Source organism: Osmia lignaria, unplaced genomic scaffold (genome assembly GCF_051020975.1).
Source record: "Osmia lignaria lignaria isolate PbOS001 unplaced genomic scaffold, iyOsmLign1 scaffold0030, whole genome shotgun sequence".
Taxonomy (NCBI): domain Eukaryota; kingdom Metazoa; phylum Arthropoda; class Insecta; order Hymenoptera; family Megachilidae; genus Osmia; species Osmia lignaria.
Window position 1 is genome coordinate 453,956 of NW_027478171.1, and position 25,346 is coordinate 479,301.

The window sequence follows — 25,346 nt, forward strand, 5'->3', positions numbered from 1 at the left end:
ATATTTCGAGATATTTCGTCTTCTTGTTGTTCTTCTTCTGCACAGCTAAGCTGGAAGTGGCATTTGCGGCTCGCACTAGTGCAGAGTTATCTCAAAGAAAGGGGCCACGGTGTTTCTGTATCTCTATTATGTTGGTGCGGCTTCGGAACTTTTAAATATCTTGATATATCTCGAGAACTACGCATCTGATCAGAAAATATCATAGAAGATAAAAAGTAGGAAACTTAATTCTCTACAAAAAACGTCTCTTAACATTTTGCCATAGCTCGCTTCGTTTCCGAGATATTTGCAGATTTATCTCAAGGTAAGGGGCCTGACGGACATATTTCGAGATATTTCTTCTTCTTGTTGTTCTTCTTCTGCACAGCTAAGCTGGAAGTGGCATTTACAGCTCGCAATAGTGCATAGTTATCAGAAAGAAAGGGGCCACGGTGTTTCTGTATCTCTATTATGTTGGTGCGGCTTCGGAACTTTTAAATATCTTGATATATCTCGAGAACTACGCATCTGATCAAAAAATATCATAGAACATAAAAAGTAGGAAACTCAATTCTCTACAAAAAAGGTGTCTTAACATTTTGCAATAGCTCGCTTCGTTTCCGAGATATTTGCAGATTTATCTCAAGGGAAGGGGCCTGACGGACATATTTCGAGATATTTCTTCTTCATGTTGTTCTTCTTCTGCACAGCTAAGCTGGAAGTGGCATTTGCGGCTCGCACTAGTGCAGAGTTATCTCAAAGAAAGGGGCCACGGTGTTTCTGTATCTCTATTATGTTGGTGCTGCTTCGGAACTTTTAAATATCTCGATATATCTCGAAAACTACGCTTCTGATCAAAAAATATCATAGAACATAAATTGTAGGAAAGATAATTCTCTACAAAAAAGGTCTCTTAACATTTTGCCATAGCTCGCTTCGTTTCCGAGATATTTGCAGATATATCTCAAGGGAAGGGGCCTGACGGACATATTTCGAGATATTTCTTCTTCTTGTTGTTCTTCTCCTGCACAGCTAAGCTGGAAGTGGCATTTACAGCTCGCAATACTGCAGAGTTATCTCAAAGAAAGGGGCCACGGTGTTTCTGTATCTCTATTATGCTGGTGCGGCTTCGGAACTTTTAAATATCTTGATATATCTCGAGAACTACGCATCTGATCAAGAAATATCATAGAACATAAAAAGTAGGAAACTTAATTCTCTACAAAAAAGGTCTCTTAACATTTTGCCATACCTGGCTTCGTTTCCGAGATATTTGCAGATTTATCTCAAGGGAAGGGGCCTGACGGACATATTTCGAGATATTTCTTCTTCTTGTTGTTCTTCTTCTGCACAGCTAAGCTGGAAGTGGCATTTGCGGCTCGCACTAGTGCAGAGTTATCTCAAAGAAAGGGGCCACGGTGTTTCTGTATCCCTATTATGTTGGTGCGGCTTCGGAACTTTTAAATATCTCGATATATCTCGAAAACTACGCTTCTGATCAAAAAATATCATAGAACATAAATTGTAGGAAACATAATTCTCTACAAAAAAGGTCTCTTAACATTTTGCCATAGCTCGCTTCGTTTCCGAGATATTTGCAGATTTATCTCAAGGGAAGGGGCCTAACGGACATATTTCGAGATATTTCTTCTTCTTGTTGTTCTTCTTCTGCACAGCTAAACTGGAAGTGGCATTTCCAGCTCGCAATAGTGCAGAGTTATCTCAAAGAGAGGGGCCACGGTGTTTCTGTATCTCTATTATGTTGGTGCGGCTTCGGAACTTTTAAATATCTTGATATATCTCGAGAGCTACGCGTCTGATCAAAAAATATCATAGAACATAAAAAGTAGGAAACATAATTCTCTACAAAAAAGGTCTCTTAACATTTTGCCATAGCTCGCTTCGTTTCCGAGATATTTGCAGATTTATCTCAAGGGAAGTGGCCTGACGGACATATTTCGAGATATTTCTTCTTCTTGTTGTTCTTCTTCTGCACAGCTAAGCTGGAACTGGCATTTGCGGCTCGCACTAGTGCAGAGTTATCTCAAAGAAAGGGGCCACGGTGTTTCTGTATCTCTATTATGTTGGTGCGGCTTCGGAACTTTTAAATATCTTGATATATCTCGAGAACTACGCATCTGATCAGAAAATATCATAGAAGATAAAAAGTAGGAAACTTAATTCTCTACAAAAAACGTCTCTTAACATTTTGCCATAGCTCGCTTCGTTTCCGAGATATTTGCAGATTTATCTCAAGGTAAGGGGCCTGACGGACATATTTCGAGATATTTCTTCTTCTTGTTGTTCTTCTTCTGCACAGCTAAGCTGGAAGTGGCATTTACAGCTCGCAATAGTGCATAGTTATCTGAAAGAAAGGGGCCACGGTGTTTCTGTATCTCTATTATGTTGGTGCGGCTTCGGAACTTTTAAATATCTTGATATATCTCGAGAACTACGCATCTGATCAAAAAATATCATAGAACATAAAAAGTAGGAAACTCAATTCTCTACAAAAAAGGTGTCTTAACATTTTGCAATAGCTCGCTTCGTTTCCGAGATATTTGCAGATTTATCTCAAGGGAAGGGGCCTGACGGACATATTTCGAGATATTTCTTCTTCATGTTGTTCTTCTTCTGCACAGCTAAGCTGGAAGTGGCATTTGCGGCTCGCACTAGTGCAGAGTTATCTCAAAGAAAGGGGCCACGGTGTTTCTGTATCTCTATTATGTTGGTGCTGCTTCGGAACTTTTAAATATCTCGATATATCTCGAAAACTACGCTTCTGATCAAAAAATATCATAGAACATAAATTGTAGGAAACATAATTCTCTACAAAAAAGGTCTCTTAACATTTTGCCATAGCTCGCTTCGTTTCCGAGATATTTGCAGATATATCTCAAGGGAAGGGGCCTGACGGACATATTTCGAGATATTTCTTCTTCTTGTTGTTCTTCTCCTGCACAGCTAAGCTGGAAGTGGCATTTACAGCTCGCAATACTGCAGAGTTATCTCAAAGAAAGGGGCCACGGTGTTTCTGTATCTCTATTATGCTGGTGCGGCTTCGGAACTTTTAAATATCTTGATATATCTCGAGAACTACGCATCTGATCAAAAAATATCATAGAACATAAAAAGTAGGAAACTTAATTCTCTACAAAAAAGGTCTCTTAACATTTTGCCATACCTGGCTTCGTTTCCGAGATATTTGCAGATTTATCTCAAGGGAAGGGGCCTGACGGACATATTTCGAGATATTTCTTCTTCTTGTTGTTCTTCTTCTGCACAGCTAAGCTGGAAGTGGCATTTGCGGCTCGCACTAGTGCAGAGTTATCTCAAAGAAAGGGGCCACGGTGTTTCTGTATCCCTATTATGTTGGTGCGGCTTCGGAACTTTTAAATATCTCGATATATCTCGAAAACTACGCTTCTGATCAAAAAATATCATAGAACATAAATTGTAGGAAACATAATTCTCTACAAAAAAGGTCTCTTAACATTTTGCCATAGCTCGCTTCGTTTCCGAGATATTTGCAGATTTATCTCAAGGGAAGGGGCCTAACGGACATATTTCGAGATATTTCTTCTTCTTGTTGTTCTTCTTCTGCACAGCTAAACTGGAAGTGGCATTTCCAGCTCGCAATAGTGCAGAGTTATCTCAAAGAGAGGGGCCACGGTGTTTCTGTATCTCTATTATGTTGGTGCGGCTTCGGAACTTTTAAATATCTTGATATATCTCGAGAGCTACGCGTCTGATCAAAAAATATCATAGAACATAAAAAGTAGGAAACATAATTCTCTACAAAAAAGGTCTCTTAACATTTTGCCATAGCTCGCTTCGTTTCCGAGATATTTGCAGATTTATCTCAAGGGAAGTGGCCTGACGGACATATTTCGAGATATTTCTTCTTCTTGTTGTTCTTCTTCTGCACAGCTAAGCTGGAAGTGGCATTTGCGGCTCGCACTAGTGCAGAGTTATCTCAAAGAAAGGGGCCACGGTGTTTCTGTATCTCTATTATGTTGGTGCGGCTTCGGAACTTTTAAATATCTTGATATATCTCGAGAACTACGCATCTGATCAGAAAATATCATAGAAGATAAAAAGTAGGAAACTTAATTCTCTGCAAAAAACGTCTCTTAACATTTTGCCATAGCTCGCTTCGTTTCCGAGATATTTGCAGATTTATCTCAAGGTAAGGGGCCTGACGGACATATTTCGAGATATTTCTTCTTCTTGTTGTTCTTCTTCTGCACAGCTAAGCTGGAAGTGGCATTTACAGCTCGCAATAGTGCATAGTTATCAGAAAGAAAGGGGCCACGGTGTTTCTGTATCTCTATTATGTTGGTGCGGCTTCGGAACTTTTAAATATCTTGATATATCTCGAGAACTACGCATCTGATCAAAAAATATCATAGAACATAAAAAGTAGGAAACTCAATTCTCTACAAAAAAGGTGTCTTAACATTTTGCAATAGCTCGCTTCGTTTCCGAGATATTTGCAGATTTATCTCAAGGGAAGGGGCCTGACGGACATATTTCGAGATATTTCTTCTTCATGTTGTTCTTCTTCTGCACAGCTAAGCTGGAAGTGGCATTTGCGGCTCGCACTAGTGCAGAGTTATCTCAAAGAAAGGGGCCACGGTGTTTCTGTATCTCTATTATGTTGGTGCTGCTTCGGAACTTTTAAATATCTCGATATATCTCGAAAACTACGCTTCTGATCAAAAAATATCATAGAACATAAATTGTAGGAAACATAATTCTCTACAAAAAAGGTCTCTTAACATTTTGCCATAGCTCGCTTCGTTTCCGAGATATTTGCAGATATATCTCAGGGGAAGGGGCCTGACGGACATATTTCGAGATATTTCTTCTTCTTGTTGTTCTTCTCCTGCACAGCTAAGCTGGAAGTGGCATTTACAGCTCGCAATACTGCAGAGTTATCTCAAAGAAAGGGGCCACGGTGTTTCTGTATCTCTATTATGCTGGTGCGGCTTCGGAACTTTTAAATATCTTGATATATCTCGAGAACTACGCATCTGATCAAGAAATATCATAGAACATCAAAAGTAGGAAACTTAATTCTCTACAAAAAAGGTCTCTTAACATTTTGCCATACCTGGCTTCGTTTCCGAGATATTTGCAGATTTATCTCAAGGGAAGGGGCCTGACGGACATATTTCGAGATATTTCTTCTTCTTGTTGTTCTTCTTCTGCACAGCTAAGCTGGAAGTGGCATTTGCGGCTCGCACTAGTGCAGAGTTATCTCAAAGAAAGGGGCCACGGTGTTTCTGTATCCCTATTATGTTGGTGCGGCTTCGGAACTTTTAAATATCTCGATATATCTCGAAAACTACGCTTCTGATCAAAAAATATCATAGAACATAAATTGTAGGAAACATAATTCTCTACAAAAAAGGTCTCTTAACATTTTGCCATAGCTCGCTTCGTTTCCGAGATATTTGCAGATTTATCTCAAGGGAAGGGGCCTAACGGACATATTTCGAGATATTTCTTCTTCTTGTTGTTCTTCTTCTGCACAGCTAAACTGGAAGTGGCATTTCCAGCTCGCAATAGTGCAGAGTTATCTCAAAGAGAGGGGCCACGGTGTTTCTGTATCTCTATTATGTTGGTGCGGCTTCGGAACTTTTAAATATCTTGATATATCTCGAGAGCTACGCGTCTGATCAAAAAATATCATAGAACATAAAAAGTAGGAAACATAATTCTCTACAAAAAAGGTCTCTTAACATTTTGCCATAGCTCGCTTCGTTTCCGAGATATTTGCAGATTTATCTCAAGGGAAGTGGCCTGACGGACATATTTCGAGATATTTCTTCTTCTTGTTGTTCTTCTTCTGCACAGCTAAGCTGGAAGTGGCATTTGCGGCTCGCACTAGTGCAGAGTTATCTCAAAGAAAGGGGCCACGGTGTTTCTGTATCTCTATTATGTTGGTGCGGCTTCGGAACTTTTAAATATCTTGATATATCTCGAGAACTACGCATCTGATCAGAAAATATCATAGAAGATAAAAAGTAGGAAACTTAATTCTCTACAAAAAACGTCTCTTAACATTTTGCCATAGCTCGCTTCGTTTCCGAGATATTTGCAGATTTATCTCAAGGTAAGGGGCCTGACGGACATATTTCGAGATATTTCTTCTTCTTGTTGTTCTTCTTCTGCACAGCTAAGCTGGAAGTGGCATTTACAGCTCGCAATAGTGCATAGTTATCTGAAAGAAAGGGGCCACGGTGTTTCTGTATCTCTATTATGTTGGTGCGGCTTCGGAACTTTTAAATATCTTGATATATCTCGAGAACTACGCATCTGATCAAAAAATATCATAGAACATAAAAAGTAGGAAACTCAATTCTCTACAAAAAAGGTGTCTTAACATTTTGCAATAGCTCGCTTCGTTTCCGAGATATTTGCAGATTTATCTCAAGGGAAGGGGCCTGACGGACATATTTCGAGATATTTCTTCTTCATGTTGTTCTTCTTCTGCACAGCTAAGCTGGAAGTGGCATTTGCGGCTCGCACTAGTGCAGAGTTATCTCAAAGAAAGGGGCCACGGTGTTTCTGTATCTCTATTATGTTGGTGCTGCTTCGGAACTTTTAAATATCTCGATATATCTCGAAAACTACGCTTCTGATCAAAAAATATCATAGAACATAAATTGTAGGAAACATAATTCTCTACAAAAAAGGTCTCTTAACATTTTGCCATAGCTCGCTTCGTTTCCGAGATATTTGCAGATATATCTCAAGGGAAGGGGCCTGACGGACATATTTCGAGATATTTCTTCTTCTTGTTGTTCTTCTCCTGCACAGCTAAGCTGGAAGTGGCATTTACAGCTCGCAATACTGCAGAGTTATCTCAAAGAAAGGGGCCACGGTGTTTCTGTATCTCTATTATGCTGGTGCGGCTTCGGAACTTTTAAATATCTTGATATATCTCGAGAACTACGCATCTGATCAAAAAATATCATAGAACATAAAAAGTAGGAAACTTAATTCTCTACAAAAAAGGTCTCTTAACATTTTGCCATACCTGGCTTCGTTTCCGAGATATTTGCAGATTTATCTCAAGGGAAGGGGCCTGACGGACATATTTCGAGATATTTCTTCTTCTTGTTGTTCTTCTTCTGCACAGCTAAGCTGGAAGTGGCATTTGCGGCTCGCACTAGTGCAGAGTTATCTCAAAGAAAGGGGCCACGGTGTTTCTGTATCCCTATTATGTTGGTGCGGCTTCGGAACTTTTAAATATCTCGATATATCTCGAAAACTACGCTTCTGATCAAAAAATATCATAGAACATAAATTGTAGGAAACATAATTCTCTACAAAAAAGGTCTCTTAACATTTTGCCATAGCTCGCTTCGTTTCCGAGATATTTGCAGATTTATCTCAAGGGAAGGGGCCTAACGGACATATTTCGAGATATTTCTTCTTCTTGTTGTTCTTCTTCTGCACAGCTAAACTGGAAGTGGCATTTCCAGCTCGCAATACTGCAGAGTTATCTCAAAGAGAGGGGCCACGGTGTTTCTGTATCTCTATTATGTTGGTGCGGCTTCGGAACTTTTAAATATCTTGATATATCTCGAGAGCTACGCGTCTGATCAAAAAATATCATAGAACATAAAAAGTAGGAAACATAATTCTCTACAAAAAAGGTCTCTTAACATTTTGCCATAGCTCGCTTCGTTTCCGAGATATTTGCAGATTTATCTCAAGGGAAGTGGCCTGACGGACATATTTCGAGATATTTCTTCTTCTTGTTGTTCTTCTTCTGCACAGCTAAGCTGGAAGTGGCATTTGCGGCTCGCACTAGTGCAGAGTTATCTCAAAGAAAGGGGCCACGGTGTTTCTGTATCTCTATTATGTTGGTGCGGCTTCGGAACTTTTAAATATCTTGATATATCTCGAGAACTACGCATCTGATCAGAAAATATCATAGAAGATAAAAAGTAGGAAACTTAATTCTCTACAAAAAACGTCTCTTAACATTTTGCCATAGCTCGCTTCGTTTCCGAGATATTTGCAGATTTATCTCAAGGTAAGGGGCCTGACGGACATATTTCGAGATATTTCTTCTTCTTGTTGTTCTTCTTCTGCACAGCTAAGCTGGAAGTGGCATTTACAGCTCGCAATAGTGCATAGTTATCTGAAAGAAAGGGGCCACGGTGTTTCTGTATCTCTATTATGTTGGTGCGGCTTCGGAACTTTTAAATATCTTGATATATCTCGAGAACTACGCATCTGATCAAAAAATATCATAGAACATAAAAAGTAGGAAACTCAATTCTCTACAAAAAAGGTGTCTTAACATTTTGCAATAGCTCGCTTCGTTTCCGAGATATTTGCAGATTTATCTCAAGGGAAGGGGCCTGACGGACATATTTCGAGATATTTCTTCTTCATGTTGTTCTTCTTCTGCACAGCTAAGCTGGAAGTGGCATTTGCGGCTCGCACTAGTGCAGAGTTATCTCAAAGAAAGGGGCCACGGTGTTTCTGTATCTCTATTATGTTGGTGCTGCTTCGGAACTTTTAAATATCTCGATATATCTCGAAAACTACGCTTCTGATCAAAAAATATCATAGAACATAAATTGTAGGAAACATAATTCTCTACAAAAAAGGTCTCTTAACATTTTGCCATAGCTCGCTTCGTTTCCGAGATATTTGCAGATATATCTCAAGGGAAGGGGCCTGACGGACATATTTCGAGATATTTCTTCTTCTTGTTGTTCTTCTCCTGCACAGCTAAGCTGGAAGTGGCATTTACAGCTCGCAATACTGCAGAGTTATCTCAAAGAAAGGGGCCACGGTGTTTCTGTATCTCTATTATGCTGGTGCGGCTTCGGATCTTTTAAATATCTTGATATATCTCGAGAACTACGCATCTGATCAAAAAATATCATAGAACATAAAAAGTAGGAAACTTAATTCTCTACAAAAAAGGTCTCTTAACATTTTGCCATACCTGGCTTCGTTTCCGAGATATTTGCAGATTTATCTCAAGGGAAGGGGCCTGACGGACATATTTCGAGATATTTCTTCTTCTTGTTGTTCTTCTTCTGCACAGCTAAGCTGGAAGTGGCATTTGCGGCTCGCACTAGTGCAGAGTTATCTCAAAGAAAGGGGCCACGGTGTTTCTGTATCCCTATTATGTTGGTGCGGCTTCGGAACTTTTAAATATCTCGATATATCTCGAAAACTACGCTTCTGATCAAAAAATATCATAGAACATAAATTGTAGGAAACATAATTCTCTACAAAAAAGGTCTCTTAACATTTTGCCATAGCTCGCTTCGTTTCCGAGATATTTGCAGATTTATCTCAAGGGAAGGGGCCTAACGGACATATTTCGAGATATTTCTTCTTCTTGTTGTTCTTCTTCTGCACAGCTAAACTGGAAGTGGCATTTCCAGCTCGCAATAGTGCAGAGTTATCTCAAAGAGAGGGGCCACGGTGTTTCTGTATCTCTATTATGTTGGTGCGGCTTCGGAACTTTTAAATATCTTGATATATCTCGAGAGCTACGCGTCTGATCAAAAAATATCATAGAACATAAAAAGTAGGAAACATAATTCTCTACAAAAAAGGTCTCTTAACATTTTGCCATAGCTCGCTTCGTTTCCGAGATATTTGCAGATTTATCTCAAGGGGAGTGGCCTGACGGACATATTTCGAGATATTTCTTCTTCTTGTTGTTCTTCTTCTGCACAGCTAAGCTGGAAGTGGCATTTGCGGCTCGCACTAGTGCAGAGTTATCTCAAAGAAAGGGGCCACGGTGTTTCTGTATCTCTATTATGTTGGTGCGGCTTCGGAACTTTTAAATATCTTGATATATCTCGAGAACTACGCATCTGATCAGAAAATATCATAGAAGATAAAAAGTTGGAAACTTAATTCTCTACAAAAAACGTTTCTTAACATTTTGCCATAGCTCGCTTCGTTTCCGAGATATTTGCAGATTTATCTCAAGGTAAGGGGCCTGACGGACATATTTCGAGATATTTCTTCTTCTTGTTGTTCTTCTTCTGCACAGCTAAGCTGGAAGTGGCATTTACAGCTCGCAATAGTGCATAGTTATCTGAAAGAAAGGGGCCACGGTGTTTCTGTATCTCTATTATGTTGGTGCGGCTTCGGAACTTTTAAATATCTTGATATATCTCGAGAACTACGCATCTGATCAAAAAATATCATAGAACATAAAAAGTAGGAAACTCAATTCTCTACAAAAAAGGTGTCTTAACATTTTGCAATAGCTCGCTTCGTTTCCGAGATATTTGCAGATTTATCTCAAGGGAAGGGGCCTGACGGACATATTTCGAGATATTTCTTCTTCATGTTGTTCTTGTTCTGCACAGCTAAGCTGGAAGTGGCATTTGCGGCTCGCACTAGTGCAGAGTTATCTCAAAGAAAGGGGCCACGGTGTTTCTGTATCTCTATTATGTTGGTGCTGCTTCGGAACTTTTAAATATCTCGATATATCTCGAAAACTACGCTTCTGATCAAAAAATATCATAGAACATAAATTGTAGGAAACATAATTCTCTACAAAAAAGGTCTCTTAACATTTTGCCATAGCTCGCTTCGTTTCCGAGATATTTGCAGATATATCTCAAGGGAAGGGGCCTGACGGACATATTTCGAGATATTTCTTCTTCTTGTTGTTCTTCTCCTGCACAGCTAAGCTGGAAGTGGCATTTACAGCTCGCAATACTGCAGAGTTATCTCAAAGAAAGGGGCCACGGTGTTTCTGTATCTCTATTATGCTGGTGCGGCTTCGGAACTTTTAAATATCTTGATATATCTCGAGAACTACGCATCTGATCAAAAAATATCATAGAACATAAAAAGTAGGAAACTTAATTCTCTACAAAAAAGGTCTCTTAACATTTTGCCATACCTGGCTTCGTTTCCGAGATATTTGCAGATTTATCTCAAGGGAAGGGGCCTGACGGACATATTTCGAGATATTTCTTCTTCTTGTTGTTCTTCTTCTGCACAGCTAAGCTGGAAGTGGCATTTGCGGCTCGCACTAGTGCAGAGTTATCTCAAAGAAAGGGGCCACGGTGTTTCTGTATCCCTATTATGTTGGTGCGGCTTCGGAACTTTTAAATATCTCGATATATCTCGAAAACTACGCTTCTGATCAAAAAATATCATAGAACATAAATTGTAGGAAACATAATTCTCTACAAAAAAGGTCTCTTAACATTTTGCCATAGCTCGCTTCGTTTCCGAGATATTTGCAGATATATCTCAAGGGAAGGGGCCTGACGGACATATTTCGAGATATTTCTTCTTCTTGTTGTTCTTCTCCTGCACAGCTAAGCTGGAAGTGGCATTTACAGCTCGCAATACTGCAGAGTTATCTCAAAGAAAGGGGCCACGGTGTTTCTGTATCTCTATTATGCTGGTGCGGCTTCGGAACTTTTAAATATCTTGATATATCTCGAGAACTACGCATCTGATCAAAAAATATCATAGAACATAAAAAGTAGGAAACTTAATTCTCTACAAAAAAGGTCTCTTAACATTTTGCCATACCTGGCTTCGTTTCCGAGATATTTGCAGATTTATCTCAAGGGAAGGGGCCTGACGGACATATTTCGAGATATTTCTTCTTCTTGTTGTTCTTCTTCTGCACAGCTAAGCTGGAAGTGGCATTTGCGGCTCGCACTAGTGCAGAGTTATCTCAAAGAAAGGGGCCACGGTGTTTCTGTATCCCTATTATGTTGGTGCGGCTTCGGAACTTTTAAATATCTCGATATATCTCGAAAACTACGCTTCTGATCAAAAAATATCATAGAACATAAATTGTAGGAAACATAATTCTCTACAAAAAAGGTCTCTTAACATTTTGCCATAGCTCGCTTCGTTTCCGAGATATTTGCAGATTTATCTCAAGGGAAGGGGCCTAACGGACATATTTCGAGATATTTCTTCTTCTTGTTGTTCTTCTTCTGCACAGCTAAACTGGAAGTGGCATTTCCAGCTCGCAATAGTGCAGAGTTATCTCAAAGAGAGGGGCCACGGTGTTTCTGTATCTCTATTATGTTGGTGCGGCTTCGGAACTTTTAAATATCTTGATATATCTCGAGAGCTACGCGTCTGATCAAAAAATATCATAGAACATAAAAAGTAGGAAACATAATTCTCTACAAAAAAGGTCTCTTAACATTTTGCCATAGCTCGCTTCGTTTCCGAGATATTTGCAGATTTATCTCAAGGGAAGTGGCCTGACGGACATATTTCGAGATATTTCTTCTTCTTGTTGTTCTTCTTCTGCACAGCTAAGCTGGAAGTGGCATTTGCGGCTCGCACTAGTGCAGAGTTATCTCAAAGAAAGGGGCCACGGTGTTTCTGTATCTCTATTATGTTGGTGCGGCTTCGGAACTTTTAAATATCTTGATATATCTCGAGAACTACGCATCTGATCAGAAAATATCATAGAAGATAAAAAGTAGGAAACTTAATTCTCTACAAAAAACGTCTCTTAACATTTTGCCATAGCTCGCTTCGTTTCCGAGATATTTGCAGATTTATCTCAAGGTAAGGGGCCTGACGGACATATTTCGAGATATTTCTTCTTCTTGTTGTTCTTCTTCTGCACAGCTAAGCTGGAAGTGGCATTTACAGCTCGCAATAGTGCATAGTTATCTGAAAGAAAGGGGCCACGGTGTTTCTGTATCTCTATTATGTTGGTGCGGCTTCGGAACTTTTAAATATCTTGATATATCTCGAGAACTACGCATCTGATCAAAAAATATCATAGAACATAAAAAGTAGGAAACTCAATTCTCTACAAAAAAGGTCTCTTAACATTTTGCCATAGCTCGCTTCGTTTCCGAGATATTTGCAGATATATCTCAAGGGAAGGGGCCTGACGGATATATTTCGAGATATGTCTTCTTCTTGTTGTTCTTCTTCTGCACAGCTAAGCTGGAAGTGGCACTTGCGGCTCGCACTAGTGCAGAGTTATCTCAAAGAAAGGGGCCACGGTGTTTCTGTATCTCTATTATGTTGGAGCGGCTTTGGAACTTTTAAATATCTCGATATATCTCGAAAACTACGCTTCTGATCAAAAAATATCATAGAACATAAATTGTAGGAAACATAATTCTCTACAAAAAAGGTCTCTTAACATTTTGCCATAGCTCGCTTCGTTTCCGAGATATTTGCAGATATATCTCAAGGGAAGGGGCCTGACGGACATATTTCGAGATATGTCTTCTTCTTGTTGTTCTTCTTCTGCACAGCTAAGCTGGAAGTGGCATTTACAGCTCGCAATAGTGCAGAGTTATCTCAAAGAAAGGGGCCACGGTGTTTCTGTATCTCTATTATGTTGGTGCGGCTTCGGAACTTTTAAATATCTTGATATATCTCGAGAACTACGCATCTGATCAAAAAATATCATAGAACATAAAAAGTAGGAAACTTAATTCTCTACAAAAAAGGTCTCTTAACATTTTGCCATAGCTCGCTTCGTTTCCGAGATATTTGCAGATTTATCTCAAGGGAAGGGGCCTGACGGACATATTTCGAGATATTTCTTCTTCTTGTTGTTCTTCTTCTGCACAGCTAAGCTGGAAGTGGCATTTGCGGCTCGCACTAGTGCAGAGTTATCTCAAAGAAAGGGGCCACGGTGTTTCTGTATCCCTATTATGTTGGTGCGGCTTCGGAACTTTTAAATATCTCGATATATCTCGAAAACTACGCTTCTGATCAAAAAATATCATAGAACATAAATTGTAGGAAACATAATTCTCTACAAAAAATGTCTCTTCAGATTTTGCCATAGCTCGCTTCGTTTCCGAGATATTTGCAGATTCAGCTCAAAGGAACTGGCCTGACGGACATATTTCGAGATATTTCTTCTTCTTGTTGTTCTTCCTCTGCACAGCTAAGCTGGAAGTGGCATTTGCAGCTCGCAATAGTGCAGAGTTATCTCAAAGAAAGGGGCCACGGTGTTTCTGTATCTCTATTATGTTGGTGCGGCTTCGGAACTTTTAAATATCTTGATATATCTCGAGAACTACGCATCTGATCAAAAAATATCATAGAACATAAAAAGTAGGAAACTTAATTCTCTACAAAAAAGGTCTCTTAACATTTTGCCATAGCTCGCTTCGTTTCCGAGATATTTGCAGATTTATCTCAAGGGAAGGGGCCTGACGGACATATTTCGAGATATTTCTTCTTCTTGTTGTTCTTCTTCTGCACAGCTAAGCTGGAAGTGGCATTTGCGGCTCGCACTAGTGCAGAGTTATCTCAAAGAAAGGGGCCACGGTGTTTCTGTATCTCTATTATGTTGGTGCTGCTTCGGAACTTTTAAATATCTCGATATATCTCGAAAACTACGCTTCTGATCAAAAAATATCATAGAACATAAATTGTAGGAAACATAATTCTCTACAAAAAAGGTCTCTTAACATTTTGCCATAGCTCGCTTCGTTTCCGAGATATTTGCAGATATATCTCAAGGGAAGGGGCCTGACGGACATATTTCGAGATATTTCTTCTTCTTGTTGTTCTTCTCCTGCACAGCTAAGCTGGAAGTGGCATTTACAGCTCGCAATACTGCAGAGTTATCTCAAAGAAAGGGGCCACGGTGTTTCTGTATCTCTATTATGTCGGTGCGGCTTCGGAACTTTTAAATATCTTGATATATCTCGAGAACTACGCATCTGATCAAAAAATATCATAGAACATAAAAAGTAGGAAACTCAATTCTCTACAAAAAAGGTCTCTTAACATTTTGCCATAGCTCGCTTCGTTTCCGAGATATTTGCAGATATATCTCAAGGGAAGGGGCCTGACGGATATATTTCGAGATATGTCTTCTTCTTGTTGTTCTTCTTCTGCACAGCTAAGCTGGAAGTGGCACTTGCGGCTCGCACTAGTGCAGAGTTATCTCAAAGAAAGGGGCCACGGTGTTTCTGTATCTCTATTATGTTGGAGCGGCTTTGGAACTTTTAAATATCTCGATATATCTCGAAAACTACGCTTCTGATCAAAAAATATCATAGAACATAAATTGTAGGAAACATAATTCTCTACAAAAAAGGTCTCTTAACATTTTGCCATAGCTCGCTTCGTTTCCGAGATATTTGCAGATATATCTCAAGGGAAGGGGCCTGACGGACATATTTCGAGATATGTCTTCTTCTTGTTGTTCTTCTTCTGCACAGCTAAGCTGGAAGTGGCATTTACAGCTCGCAATAGTGCAGAGTTATCTCAAAGAAAGGGGCCACGGTGTTTCTGTATCTCTATTATGTTGGTGCGGCTTCGGAACTTTTAAATATCTTGATATATCTCGAGAACTACGCATCTGATCAAAAAATATCATAGAACATAAAAAGTAGGAAACTTAATTCTCTACAAAAAAGGTCTCTTAACATTTTGCCATAGCTCGCTTCGTTTCCGAGATATTTGCAGATTTATCTCAAGGGAAGGGGCCTGACGGACATATTTCGAGATATTTCTTCTTCTTGTTGTTCTTCTTCTGCACAGCTAAGCTGGAAGTGGCATTTGCGGCTCGCACTAGTGCAGAGTTATCTCAAAGAAAGGGGCCACGGTGTTTCTGTATCCCTATTATGTTGGTGCGGCTTCGGAACTTTTAAATATCTCGATATATCTCGAAAACTACGCTTCTGATCAAAAAATATCATAGAACATAAATTGTAGGAAACATAATTCTCTACAAAAAACGTCTCTTAAGATTTTGCCATAGCTCGCTTCGTTTCCGAGATATTTGCAGATTCAGCTCAAAGGAACTGGCCTGACGGACATATTTCGAGATATTTCTTCTTCTTGTTGTTCTTCCTCTGCACAGCTAAGCTGGAAGTGGCATTTGCAGCTCGCAATAGTGCAGAGTTATCTCAAAGAAAGGGGCCACGGTGTTTCTGTATCTCTATTATGTTGGTGCGGCTTCGGAACTTTTAAATATCTTGATATATCTCGAGAACTACGCATCTGATCAAAAAATATCATAGAACATAAAAAGTAGGAAACTTAATTCTCTACAAAAAAGGTCTCTTAACATTTTGCCATAGCTCGCTTCGTTTCCGAGATATTTGCAGATTTATCTCAAGGGAAGGGGCCTGACGGACATATTTCGAGATATTTCTTCTTCTTGTTGTTCTTCTTCTGCACAGCTAAGCTGGAAGTGGCATTTGCGGCTCGCACTAGTGCAGAGTTATCTCAAAGAAAGGGGCCACGGTGTTTCTGTATCTCTATTATGTTGGTGCTGCTTCGGAACTTTTAAATATCTCGATATATCTCGAAAACTACGCTTCTGATCAAAAAATATCATAGAACATAAATTGTAGGAAACATAATTCTCTACAAAAAAGGTCTCTTAACATTTTGCCATAGCTCGCTTCGTTTCCGAGATATTTGCAGATATATCTCAAGGGAAGGGGCCTGACGGACATATTTCGAGATATTTCTTCTTCTTGTTGTTCTTCTCCTGCACAGCTAAGCTGGAAGTGGCATTTACAGCTCGCAATACTGCAGAGTTATCTCAAAGAAAGGGGCCACGGTGTTTCTGTATCTCTATTATGTCGGTGCGGCTTCGGAACTTTTAAATATCTTGATATATCTCGAGAACTACGCATCTGATCAAAAAATATCATAGAACATAAAAAGTAGGAAACTTAATTCTCTACAAAAAAGGTCTCTCAACATTTTGCCATAGCTCGCTTCGTTTCCGAGATATTTGCAGATTTATCTCAAGGGAAGGGGCCTGACGGACATATTTCGAGATATTTCTTCTTCTTGTTGTTCTTCTTCTGCACAGCTAAGCTGGAAGTGGCATTTGCGGCTCGCGCTAGTGCAGAGTTATCTCAAAGAAAGGGGCCACGGTGTTTCTGTATCTCTATTATGTTGGTGCGGCTTTGGAACTTTTAAATATCTCGATATATCTCGAAAACTACGCTTCTGATCAAAAAATATCATAGAACATAAATTGTAGGAAACATAATTCTCTACAAAAAAGGTCTCTTAACATTTTGCCATAGCTCGCTTCGTTTCCGAGATATTTGCAGATATATCTCAAGGGAAGGGGCCTGACGGACATATTTCGAGATATTTCTTCTTCTTGTTGTTCTTCTCCTGCACAGCTAAGCTGGAAGTGGCATTTACAGCTCGCAATACTGCAGGGTTATCTCAAAGAAAGGGGCCACGGTGTTTCTGTATCTCTATTATGTTGGTGCGGCTTCGGAACTTTTAAATATCTTGATATATCTCGAGAACTACGCATCTGATCAAAAAATATCATAGAACATAAATTGTAGGAAACATAATTCTCTACAAAAAACGTCTCTTAACATTTTGCCATAGCTCGCTTCGTTTCCGAGATATTTGCAGATTCAGCTCAAAGGAACTGGCCTGACGGACATATTTCGAGATATTTCTTCTTCTTGTTGTTCTTCCTCTGCACAGCTAAGCTGGAAGTGGCATTTGCAGCTCGCAATAGTGCAGAGTTATCTCAAAGAAAGGGGCCACGGTGTTTCTGTATCTCTATTATGTTGGTGCGGCTTCGGAACTTTTAAATATCTTGATATATCTCGAGAACTACGCATCTGATCAAAAAATATCATAGAACATAAAAAGTAGGAAACTTAATTCTCTACAAAAACGGTCTCTTAACATTTTGCCATAGCTCGCTTCGTTTCCGAGATATTTGCAGATTTATCTCAAGGGAAGGGGCCTGGCGGACATATTTCGAGATATTTCTTCTTCTTGTTGTTCTTCTTCTGCACAGCTAAGCTGGAAGTGGCACTTGCGGCTCGCACTAGTGCAGAGTTATCTCAAAGAAAGGGGCCACGGTGTTTCTGTATCTCTATTATGTTGGTGCAGCTTTGGAACTTTTAAATATCTCGATATATCTCGAAAACTACGCTTCTGATCAAAAAATATCATAGAACATAAATTGTAGGAAACATAATTCTCTACAGAAAAGGTCTCTTAACATTTTGCCATAGCTCGCTTCGTTTCCGAGATATTTGCAGATATATCTCAAGGGAAGGGGCCTGACGGACATATTTCGAGATATGTCTTCTTCTTGTTGTTCTTCTTCTGCACAGCTAAGCTGGAAGTGGCACTTGCGGCTCGCACTAGTGCAGAGTTATTTTAAAGAAAGGGGCCACGGTGTTTCTGTATCTCTATTATGTTGGTGCGGCTTCGGAACTTTTAAATATCTCGATATATCTCGAAAACTACGCTTCTGATCAAAAAATATCATAGAACATAAATTGTAGGAAACATAATTCTCTACAAAAAAGGTCTCTTAACATTTTGCCATAGCTCGCTTCGTTTCCGAGATATTTGCAGATTCAGCTCAAAGGAACTGGCCTGACGGACATATTTCGAGATATTTCTTCTTCTTGTTGTTCTTCCTCTGCACAGCTAAGCTGGAAGTGGCATTTGCAGCTCGCAATAGTGCAGAGTTATCTCAAAGAAAGGGGCCACGGTGTTTCTGTATCTCTATTATGTTGGTGCGGCTTCGGAACTTTTAAATATCTTGATATATCTCGAGAACTACGCATCTGATCAAAAAATATCATAGAACATAAAAAGTAGGAAACTTAATTCTCTACAAAAACGGTCTCTTAACATTTCGCCATAGCTCGCTTCGTTTCCGAGATATTTGCAGATTTATCTCAAGGGAAGGGGCCTAACGGACATATTTCGAGATATTTCTTCTTCTTGTTGTTCTTCTTCTGCACAGCTAAACTGGAAGTGGCATTTCCAGCTCGCAATAGTGCAGAGTTATCTCAAAGAGAGGGGCCACGGTGTTTCTGTATCTCTATTATGTTGGTGCGGCTTCGGAACTTTTAAATATCTTGATATATCTCGAGATCTACGCATCTGATCAAAAAATATCATAGAACATAAAAAGTAGGAAACTTAATTCTCTACAAAAAAGGTCTCTTAACATTTTGCCATAGCTCGCTTCGTTTCCGAGATATTTGCAGATATATCTCAAGGGAAGGGGCCTGACGGACATATTTCGAGATATTTCTTGTTCTTGTTGTTCTTCTTCTGCACAGCTAAGCTGGAAGTGGCATTTGCAGCTCGCAATAGTGCAGAGTTATCTCAAAGAAAGGAGCCACGGTGTTTCTGTATCTCTATTATGTTGGTGCGGCTTCGGAACTTTTAAATATCTTGATATATCTCGAGAACTACGCATCTGATCAGAAAATATCATAGAACATAAAAAGTAGGAAACTTAATTCTCTACAAAAAAGGTCTCTCAACATTTTGCCATAGCTCGCTTCGTTTCCGAGATATTTGCAGATTTATCTCAAGGGAAGGGGCCTGACGGACATATTTCGAGATACTTCTTCTTCTTGTTGTTCTTCTTCTGCACAGTTGAGCTGGAAGTGGCATTTGCAGGTCGCAATAGTGCAGAGTTATCTCACAGAAAGGGGCCACGGTGTTTCTGTATCTCTATTATGTTGGTGCGGCTTCGGAACTTTTAAATATATCGATATATCTCGAAAACTACGCTTCTGATCAAAAAATATCATAGAACGTAAATTGTAGGAAACATTATTCTCTACAAAAAAGGTCTCTTAACATTTTGCCATAGCTCGCTTCGTTTCCGAGATATTTGCAGATTTATCTCAAGGGAAGGGTCCTGATGGACATATTTCGAGATATTTCTTCTTCTTGTTGTTCTTCCTCTGCACAGCTAAGCTGGAAGTGGCATATGCAGCTCGCAATAGTGCAGAGTTATCTCAAAGAGAGGGGCCACGGTGTTTCTGTATCTCTATTATGTTGGTGCGGCTTCGGAACTTTTAAATATCTTGATATATCTCGAGAACTACGCATCTGATCAAAAAATATCATAGAACATAAATTGTAGGAAACATAATTCTCTACAAAAAAGGTCTCTTAACATTTTGCCATAGCTCGCTTCGTTTCCGAGATATTTGCAGATATATCTCAAGGGAAGGGGCCTGACGGACATATTTCGAGATATTTCTTCTTCTTGTTGTTCTTCTTCTGCTCAGCTAAGCTGGAAGTGGCATTTACAGCTCGCAATAGTGCAGAGTTATCTCAAAGAAAGGGGCCACGGTGTTTCTGTATCTCTATTATGTTGGTGCGGCTTCGGAACTTTTAAATATCTTGATATATCTCGAGAACTACGCATCTGATCAAAAAATATCATAGAACATAAATTGTAGGAAACATAATTCTCTACAAAAAAGGTCTCTTAACATTTTGCCATAGCTCGCTTCGTTTCCGAGATATTTGCAGATATATCTCAAGGGAAGGGGCCTGACGGACATATTTCGAGATATTTCTTCTTCTTGTTGTTCTTCTTCTGCACAGCTAAGCTGGAAGTGGCATTTGCGGCTCGCACTAGTGCAGAGTTATCTCAAAGAAAGGGGCCACGGTGTTTCTGTATCTCTATTATGTTGGTGCGGCTTCGGAACTTTTAAATATCTCGATGTATCTCGAAAACTACGCTTCTGATCAAAAAATATCATAGAACATAAATTGTAGGAAACATAATTCTCTACAAAAAAGGTCTCTTAACATTTTGCCATAGCTCGCTTCGTTTCCGAGATATTTGCTGATATATCTCAAGGGAAGGGGCCTGACGGACATATTTCGAGATATTTCTTCTTCTTGTTGTTCTTCTTCTGCACAGCTAAGCTGGAAGTGGCATTTCCAGCTCGCAATAGTGCAGAGTTATCTCAAAGAAAGGGGCCACGGTGTTTCTGTATCTCTATTATGTTGGTGCGGCTTCGGAACTTTTAAATATCTTGATATATCTCGAGAACTACGCATCAGATCAAAAAATATCATAGAACATAAAAAGTAGGAAACTTAATTCTCTACAAAAAATGTCTCTTAACATTTTGCCATAGCTCTCTTCGTTTCCGAGATATTTGCAGATTTATCTCAAGGGAAGGGGCCTGACGGACATATTTCGAGATATTTCTTCTTCTTGTTGTTCTTCTGCACAGCTAAGCTGGAAGTGGCATTTGCAGCTCGCAATAGTGCATAGTTATCTGAAAGAAAGGGGCCACGGTGTTTCTGTATCTCTATTATGTTGGTGCGGCTTCGGAACTTTTAAATATCTTGATATATCTCGAGAACTACGCATCTGATCAAAAAATATCATAGAACATAAAAAGTAGGAAACTTAATTCTCTACAAAAAAGGTCTCTTAACATTTTGCCATAGCTCGCTTCGTTTCCGAGATATTTGCAGATTTATCTCAAGGGAAGGGGCCTGACGGACATATTTCGAGATATTTCTTCTTCTTGTTGTTCTTCTTCTGCACAGCTAGGCTGGAAGTGGCATTTGCGCCTCGCACTAGTGCAGAGTTATCTCAAAGAAAGGGGCCACGGTGTTTCTGTATCTCTATTATGTTGGTGCGGCTTCGGAACTTTTAAATATCTTGATATATCTCGAGAACTACGCATCTGATCAAAAAATATCATAGAACATGAAAAGTAGGAAACTTAATTCTCTACAAAAAAGGTCTCTTAACATTTTGCCATAGCTCTCTTCGTTTCCGAGATATTTGCAGATTTATCTCAAGGGAAGGGGCCTGACGGACATATTTCGAGATATTTCTTCTTCTTGTTGTTCTTCTTCTACACAGCTAAGCTGGAAGTGGCATTTGCAGCTCGCAATAGTGCAGAGTTATCTCAAAGAAAGGGGCCACGGTGTTTCTGTATCTCTATTATGTTGGTGCGGCTTCGGAACTTTTAAATATCTTGATATATCTCGAGAACTACGCATCTGATCAAAAAATATCATAGAACATAAAAAGTAGGAAACTTAATTCTCTACAAAAAAGGTCTCTTAACATTTTGCCATAGCTCGCTTCGTTTCCGAGATATTTGCAGATTTATCTCAAGGGAAGGGGCCTGACGGACATATTTCGAGATATTTCTTCTTCTTGTTGTTCTTCTTCTGCACAGCTAAGCTGGAAGTGGCATTTGCGGCTCGCACTAGTGCAGAGTTATCTCAAAGAAAGGGGCCACGGTGTTTCTGTATCTCTATTATGTTGGTGCGGCTTCGGAACTTTTAAATATCTTGATATATCTCGAGAACTACGCATCTGATCAAAAAATATCATAGAACATGAAAAGTAGGAAACTTAATTCTCTACAAAAAAGGTCTCTTAACATTTTGCCATAGCTCTCTTCGTTTCCGAGATATTTGCAGATTTATCTCAAGGGAAGGGGCCTGACGGACATATTTCGAGATATTTCTTCTTCTTGTTGTTCTCCTTCTGCACAGCTAAGCTGGAAGTGGCATTTGCAGCTCGCAATAGTGCAGAGTTATCTCAAAGAAAGGGGCCACGGTGTTTCTGTATCTCTATTATGTTGGTGCGGCTTCGGAACTTTTAAATATCTTGATATATCTCGAGAACTACGAGTCTCATCAAAAAATATCATAGAACATAAAAAGTAGGAAACTTAATTCTCTACAAAAACGGTCTCTTAACATTTTGCCATAGCTCGCTTCGTTTCCGAGATATTTGCAGATTCAGCTCAAAGGAACTGGCCTGACGGACATATTTCGAGATATTTCTTCTTCTTGTTGTTCTTCCTCTGCACAGCTAAGCTGGAAGAGGCATTTGCAGCTCGCAATAGTGCAGAGTTATCTCAAAGAAAGGGGCCACGGTGTTTCTGTATCTCTATTATGTTGGTGCGGCTTCGGAACTTTTAAATATCTTGATATATCTCGAGAACTACGCATCTGATCAAAAAATATCATAGAACATAAAAAGTAGGAAACTTAATTCTCTACAAAAAAGGTCTCTTAACATTTTGCCATAGCTCGCTTCGTTTCCGAGATATTTGCATATTTATCTCAAGGGAAGGGGCCTGACGGACATATTTCGAGATATTTCTTCTTCTTGTTGTTCTTCTTCTGCACAGCTAAGCTGGAAGTGGCATTTGCGGCTCGCACTAGTGCAGAGTTATCTCAAAGAAAGGGGCCACGGTGTTTCTGTATCTCTATTATGTTGGTGCGGCTTCGGAACTTTTAAATATCTTGATATATCTCGAGAACTACGCGTCTCATCAAAAAAATATCATAGAACATAAAAAGTAGGAAACTTAATTCTCTACAAAAACGGTCTCTTAACATTTTGCCATAGCTCGCTTCGTTTCCGAGATATTTGCAGATTCAGCTCAAAGGAACTGGCCTGACGGACATATTTCGAGATATTTCTTCTTCTTGTTGTTCTTCCTCTGCACAGCTAAGCTGGAAGTGGCATTTGCAGCTCGCAATAGTGCAGAGTTATCTCAAAGAAAGGGGCCACGGTGTTTCTGTATCTCTATTATGTTGGTGCGGCTTCGGAACTTTTAAATATCTTGATATATCTCGAGAACTACGCATCTGATCAAAAAATATCATAGAACATAAAAAGTAGGAAACTTAATTCTCTACAAAAAAGGTCTCTTAACATTTTGCCATAGCTCGCTTCGTTTCCGAGATATTTGCATATTTATCTCAAGGGAAGGGGCCTGACGGACATATTTCGAGATATTTCTTCTTCTTGTTGTTCTTCTTCTGCACAGCTAAGCTGGAAGTGGCATTTGCGGCTCGCACTAGTGCAGAGTTATCTCAAAGAAAGGGGCCACGGTGTTTCTGTATCTCTATTATGTTGGTGCGGCTTCGGAACTTTTAAATATCTTGATATATCTCGAGAACTACGCATCTGATCAAAAAATATCATAGAACATGAAAAGTGGGAAACTTAATTCTCTACAAAAAAGGTCTCTTAACATTTTGCCATAGCTCTCTTCGTTTCCGAGATATTTGCAGATTTATCTCAAGGGAAGGGGCCTGACGGACATATTTCGAGATATTTCTTCTTCTTGTTGTTCTCCTTCTGCACAGCTAAGCTGGAAGTGGCATTTGCAGCTCGCAATAGTGCAGAGTTATCTCAAAGAAAGGGGCCACGGTGTTTCTGTATCTCTATTATGTTGGTGCGGCTTCGGAACTTTTAAATATCTTGATATATCTCGAGAACTACGAGTCTCATCAAAAAATATCATAGAACATAAAAAGTAGGAAACTTAATTCTCTACAAAAACGGTCTCTTAACATTTTGCCATAGCTCGCTTCGTTTCCGAGATATTTGCAGATTCAGCTCAAAGGAACTGGCCTGACGGACATATTTCGAGATATTTCTTCTTCTTGTTGTTCTTCCTCTGCACAGCTAAGCTGGAAGAGGCATTTGCAGCTCGCAATAGTGCAGAGTTATCTCAAAGAAAGGGGCCACGGTGTTTCTGTATCTCTATTATGTTGGTGCGGCTTCGGAACTTTTAAATATCTTGATATATCTCGAGAACTACGCATCTGATCAAAAAATATCATAGAAAATAAAAAGTAGGAAACTTAATTCTCTACAAAAAAGGTCTCTTAACATTTTGCCATAGCTCGCTTCGTTTCCGAGATATTTGCATATTTATCTCAAGGGAAGGGGCCTGACGGACATATTTCGAGATATTTCTTCTTCTTGTTGTTCTTCTTCTGCACAGCTAAGCTGGAAGTGGCATTTGCGGCTCGCACTAGTGCAGAGTTATCTCAAAGAAAGGGGCCACGGTGTTTCTGTATCTCTATTATGTTGGTGCGGCTTCGGAACTTTTAAATATCTTGATATATCTCGAGAACTACGCGTCTCATCAAAAAAATATCATAGAACATAAAAAGTAGGAAACTTAATTCTCTACAAAAACGGTCTCTTAACATTTTGCCATAGCTCGCTTCGTTTCCGAGATATTTGCAGATTCAGCTCAAAGGAACTGGCCTGACGGACATATTTCGAGATATTTCTTCTTCTTGTTGTTCTTCCTCTGCACAGCTAAGCTGGAAGTGGCATTTGCAGCTCGCAATAGTGCAGAGTTATCTCAAAGAAAGGGGCCACGGTGTTTCTGTATCTCTATTATGTTGGTGCGGCTTCGGAACTTTTAAATATCTTGATATATCTCGAGAACTACGCATCTGATCAAAAAATATCATAGAACATAAAAAGTAGGAAACTTAATTCTCTACAAAAAAGGTCTCTTAACATTTTGCCATAGCTCGCTTCGTTTCCGAGATATTTGCATATTTATCTCAAGGGAAGGGGCCTGACGGACATATTTCGAGATATTTCTTCTTCTTGTTGTTCTTCTTCTGCACAGCTAAGCTGGAAGTGGCATTTGCGGCTCGCACTAGTGCAGAGTTATCTCAAAGAAAGGGGCCACGGTGTTTCTGTATCTCTATTATGTTGGTGCGGCTTCGGAACTTTTAAATATCTTGATATATCTCGAGAACTACGCATCTGATCAAAAAATATCATAGAACATAAAAAGTAGGAAACTTAATTC